The sequence below is a fragment of the Triticum dicoccoides genome, chromosome 6B (assembly GCF_002162155.2).
Source record: "Triticum dicoccoides isolate Atlit2015 ecotype Zavitan chromosome 6B, WEW_v2.0, whole genome shotgun sequence".
NCBI lineage: Eukaryota > Viridiplantae > Streptophyta > Magnoliopsida > Poales > Poaceae > Triticum > Triticum dicoccoides.
In genome coordinates, this window is record NC_041391.1 from 137599918 (window position 1) to 137605796 (window position 5879).

The 5879-nt window shown below is 42.8% G+C and overlaps 1 pseudogene; it reads left to right on the forward strand.

Moving 5' to 3' along the window:
* Positions 1-4952: 4952 nt before the first annotated feature.
* The window catches only part of LOC119320494, a 3561-nt pseudogene continuing 2634 nt past the window's right edge, over positions 4953-5879 (forward strand).

A 5879-nucleotide genomic window follows, 5' to 3' on the forward strand; every position in this document is an offset into this window, starting at 1 on the left:
ATAGGACACTTGTATCCTAGGCCTCTCATATATATCGGGGGTAGACACACAATGTAACCTATGCCAACATAATAGCACAGGCACGCGGGGGAGCGGTATTGTAATGGTGTCATGGGGAGGAGAGCCCGTAGTCATGCTACATCTTCTTCCTTGCTGTACTTATCAGAGCTAGAGATGTTTTCAGAGACAAGCACCAATACAGACAATATCTCCACACCTGAAGCTGTACTTATCAGATCTCCACACCTGAAGCTGTACTTATCTCTGAAAATGTTTTCAGAGATAAGTACAGCTTCAGGTGTGGAGATTTGTTAACGAGGTTCATCAATATGGCCAAATTCAGGAAGAAGAGCTAGAGATACAGCAGCCTCGACAATGTTTTCAGAGACAAGCACCAATACAGACCATGCCTACTGCAATCGAACAAGTTTAGCAAGCAGGGAAGAAAGAAACTGATGATTTTGGTCGTGAGCGGAAGCTACGAGATTTTAGAAAAGCAAATGGGCTGTGCTTCAGGTGTGGAGATAAGTACAGCAAGGAACATCAATATAAGAAGCCTCTGCAGCTACTTACTATACAAGTTGGTGAACATGGGGAAGTGTTAACCGAAGATGTAGTGCGGGCACTTGAGCTGTTAACTGAACCAGAAACAAGGGAATGTTGTCAAATCTCTTCGAATGCAGTCAGTGGAGTAGACTCTGGCGAGACCATTCGCATTCGCGCCTTAGTCGGAAATCAAGTGATGTTAGCACTGGTTGAATCGGGTAGCAGCCATATTTTTGTTGATGAAAACTTCGCCACTCGAGCTGCATTAGATCTTATTGCAATGCCCCCAGTCAAGGTCACAGTTGCTAATGGTTAGAGTATGCAGTCTGAGTATCAGGTGTAGAATTTGACTTGGTGGACACAAGGCCACACTTTCACTAGTTCTATGAGAGTGATGCAGTTGGGTGCATATATCATGTGGTGTTGGGGATGGATTGGCTGAAGTGTCACAGTCCAATGACTTGTGATTAGGAGGGCAAATCATTACAGTTTGCACATGGTAATACTATTATTTCCCTTCAAGGTGTTCAACCTGTTTCTACTATGCAATTGCAAGCTATTTTAATAGAGAAATTGGACAAAGCTCTACATGGTTGGGCTATGGCTGTGGTGGATCCTTCTTCGGGTGATGTTGTTTCTACACCTGGCTCCTATCCAGAAGATCTTACCGTGGTGTTAACAGAATTCCAGGATGTGTTTGAAACCCCAACGGGCCTGCCTCCACATAGAGTGTATGACCATGCAATCACCTTGGAAGTAAGTCATAAACCCCCTAACTCTCGCCCATACCAATACTCGCCACAACGGAAGGACGAGATTGAACGACAGGTGGCAGAGATGATCAAGGCAGGGATTGTGAAACCGAGTATGAGCCCGTATGCATCGCGAGTACTTCTGGTTAAGAAAAAAGACGACAGCTAGCATTTCTGCATGGATTACCGCAAACTCAATGCCATCACTATGAAGAACAAACTACCTCTTCCTATGGTTGACGAATTACACGATGAACTGGCAGGATCAAAAAAATTCTCCAAGCTGGACCTCAGGGCAGGTTATCACCAAATCCGTATGCATGAACTGGATGAGGAGAAGACTGCATTCAAGACACATTCAGGACACTTCCAATTCCGTGTTAGGCCATTTGGGGTGACCAATGGACCACCAGAATTTCAGTGCTTAATGAACAACATTTTTGCTCCAGCTAATCGCAAGTATGTCATCACATTTTTGGATCACATTATAGTTTTCAGTACCACTTGGGTGGAACATTTGGAGCATCTCCGCTCGGTACTACAGACCTTGCGCGAGCATCTATTGTTTGTGAAGCTTTCCAAATGCTCTTTTGCTCAGACTAAAATCCAATATTTGGGTCATGTCATTTCTTCAGAAGGTGTGGCTACAGATCCAGAGAAGACTTGGGCAATAGAACAATGGCCTCAACCTACCAACGCTACTGAACTGCGTGGGTTCATTGGATTAACCGGGTACTACCGCAAGTTTGTCTGAAATTATGGTACTATGGCCAAGCCTTTGACTCAATTGTTGAGCAAGAAGGGTTTCCTTTGGACAGAGCAAGCAATTGTAGCTTTTCAGAAATCGAAAACATCCATGACTAGTACCCCTATATTGGCTCTACGGGATTTCAGTCAATCTTTTGCAGTCAAAACCGATGCTTCTACTACAAGAATTGGAGCCATACTCTCACAGAATAACCATCCTATTGCTTATCTGAGCAGGGATTTAGGTGTGGCCAATCAAAAGTTGTCTGTCTATGAGAAAGAATTCTTGGTTGTCATTATGGCCATTGATAAGTGGCGCCCTTACCTTCAGAGGGGTCCCTTCACTATCATTACAGACCACCGAAGCCTCTGTCATTTATAGGATCAACAACTCATTACTGATCTTCAGTGCAAGGCCATGGCTAAGATGGTGGGCCTTGAATTTCAATTTAAACATCGCAAAGGCTTGGAGAACAATGCTGCAGATGCATTATCTCGTGTGGGTCATTTGTATACAATCACAACAGTCTCGACTTGCCAACCAATGTGGATGCAGGAGGTTACGAATTCCTATCAAACCGATCAATCAGCTCTGGACCGATTGGCTCGTCTGGCAGTGCATAGTCCGGATGAACACGGTTATTCGCCTTGATCAAGGACTGATTAAATATCAAGGATGTCTATGGATTGGTAATAATTCTGCACTGCAAACAAAACTAATCAGTGCCCTGCATTCAAGCGCTGTCGGGGGTCATTCAGGCGTTAGGGCCATGTATTACCGTGTGTCCAAATTATTCCAATGGTCTGGCATGAAACAACAAGTTGAGGAATGGGTGAAGCAGTGTCAAGTTTGTGAGCAAGCAAAACATGAGCGCACACATCCGGGTGGGTTTCTACAGCCTTTGCTAGTGCCTACGCGCCCTTGGAAGGACATTACCATGGATTTCATAGATGGGCTTCCAAAATCAGAAGGATTTGAGGTAATCCTAGTGGTGGTCGATCGACTCACTAAATATGCTCACTTCTTTCCTCTAAAACACCCCTATACAGCTCAGTCCATAGCCAGAGTTTTCATTGATAATGTGGTTCGCCTTCATGGAGTTCCGTCATCGATTGTTTCCGACCGAGATAAGGTGTTTACCAGTTCTTTTTGGAGGAAGCTCTTCAAGGAGATAGGCACCAAGTTATGCTACTCTACGGCGTATCATCCCCAAACGGACGGGCAAACAGAGCGTGTTAACCAGTGCTTAGAACAGTATCTACGTGGTGCCGTTCATGACAGCCCGGCAAGGTGGAAACATTGGTTACCAATGGCAGAGTTTTGGTAATAATTCCTCTTACCACACGTTGCTTGGCAACACTCCTTTTAAGGCATTATATGGCATTGATCCTAATTTTGGTATTATGCCGATTGGCGCTGGAGAATTACCTGCTTCCCTAGCAGAGCTAGCAGTAGATCGTTAAGATTTTTTGGCTCTGTTACGTGACTATCTCTTACGGGCTCAGCAGAGAATCAAGTCACAGGCTGATAAGCATCATACGGATGGGGAATTTGTTGTTGGCGAGGAAGTTCTGCTCAAACTCCAACCATATGCACAATCTTCGTTGGTCAACTGCCCTGCCACAAGCTCGCATTGAAGTTCTTTGGTCCATTTCACGTCACTGAAAGAATTGGTGTTGTTGCTTATCATTTGGATCTTCCAACTGCCAGCCTCATACATCATGTCTTTCATGTTTCCCAATTGAATCCATTCATTGCAAACTACTCTAAAGTGTTTGCAGACTTGCCTGAGCCACCGGATTTGTCTGTTGTTACATTCTAGCCTGAAGCTATACTCGAACAATGCATGTTAAAGAAAGGTAACTCGACAATCCCTCATATCAAGGTTTAGTGGCACAGCCTTTCTACAGATCATCCAACCTAGGAAGATTATTATGTTCTTCGATCTCCTTTTTTGGCGGCTGCAATCTGGGAGGAGCCTGCATCTCAAGGGGGGGAGTGTCGCGTCCCCACCAGTGCTGGTGTCGATGGACAACATACAAGTGGCCACGGGTCCCACTATGCAGAGTCAAAGGGTGTAAGACATGTGCTGTGTATGAACGTGGGTCCGACTGGTAGCGTGTACTGGTGGTGTGGTTATATTGTAGCTACAGACTGTAGAGAGGGAAGGTTGTTGAATGAATACTAATTGAACCTCATCTCTCCCGTGTTCTGCTTCTCCTCCTCTGGTTCCCCTTTTTCTCATCATGTTCTTCCCGATCCCCTCTCAAACCCTACCTGTTGATCCGTGAGACTAGCCAGGGCCTCACACTCTTCACTCATGACTCATGACATGAAAAGTAGCAGAGTTTGGGGGAGAAAGGCTATAAGAAGGTTCATGTATATTCAATCAATTTAAAATTCAACATTTGGAAGACTCCTTTTAATAAATATTTTGAAGACTCAATGTATGGAAATGCAGAGTGTAAATTATGGAAAAAATAAGCAAGGCAGATATAGCACAAGACGTTTCACTCAAGGCTAGTGTGTGAGGTAAAAACCCTCTTTTTATGGCAATTAATTAAAGCCAGTGATTTTGGGGAGAGAAATTATGGCAGGTTTTTAATGGTAGAAATTATGGCAGTTAATCAGTACTAAGGAATAGGAGTAAAACATTTCCTCACGAATTATCTTCGGGCAGATATTATGGCAATAGGAGGAGTACAACGTTTCCTTATGAACTAACATAGGTAATATTTAAATTCTTTCCATATAAGGTTTGCAACTATATATGGAATGTTGTAAATGGTAGGACAATTAGGTGTTTGTTACCTACCACTACCAAAGAATGGTTGTGTTGTATATATAGGCAACTAGACCATTCCATCCTCCTCGTCCAACAAAATTCAATTCATCGTGATCTAGACATGACGATCAAGCTTATAGCAGTAGTGTTTTTCTTGCTCGTCTTGGCCTTTCCCGAGTCGAGCGACAGGGGTGAACCTCCATCTTCTCGTAAGTACTAGTGCTAGCTTTACCAAGTTGATGGTGCATCAAGTCTGAATCACCTCATATAATTTGTTATTTCATACAGAAGAAAATGCTTTCGGTGCGAGTGCTTATGCAGCAGATCATGCACATTCTAGTAAATACTTTGTGCTACCTTGCCAAGTTGACAAATTTTTAAATTTTTAGTCAATGCCTAATTCTTATTTACTGCAGAAGAAAATAGTTTTGGTGAAAGTGCTTATGCGGTGCATTGGGATCCTCCTTCTCGTAAGTACTTGTGCTACCTTGCCAACTAGATATATTTGTTAACTGTGAATTAACTTCTAGGTTGTTATTTTCTCTAGAAAAAGACAGTTTTGGTGAAAGTGCATATGCAGTGCATTGGGATCCTCCTTCTCGTAAGTACTTGTGCTACCTTGTCAATTAGAGAAATTTGTTAACTGTGAATTAACTCCTAGGTTGTTATTTTCTCTGGAAAAAGACAGTTTTAGTGAAAGTGCTTATGCGGTGCATTGGGATCCTCCTTCTCGTAAATACTTGTGGTACCTTGCCAACTAAACAAATTTGTTAATTATGAGTTAATTCCTAGGTTGTTATTTTCTCTAGAAAAAGATAGTTTTGGTGAAAGTGCTTATGCGGTCCATTGGGATCCTCCTTCTCGTAAATAGTTGTGCTACCTTGCCAACTAGAGAAATTTGTTAATTGTGAATTAAATCATAGGTTGTTATTTTCTCTAGAAAAAGACAGTTTTGGCGAAAGTGCTGATGCGATCCATTGGGATCCTCCTTCTCGTAAGTACTTGTGCTACCTTGCCAACTAGAGAAATTTGTTAATTGTGAATTAAC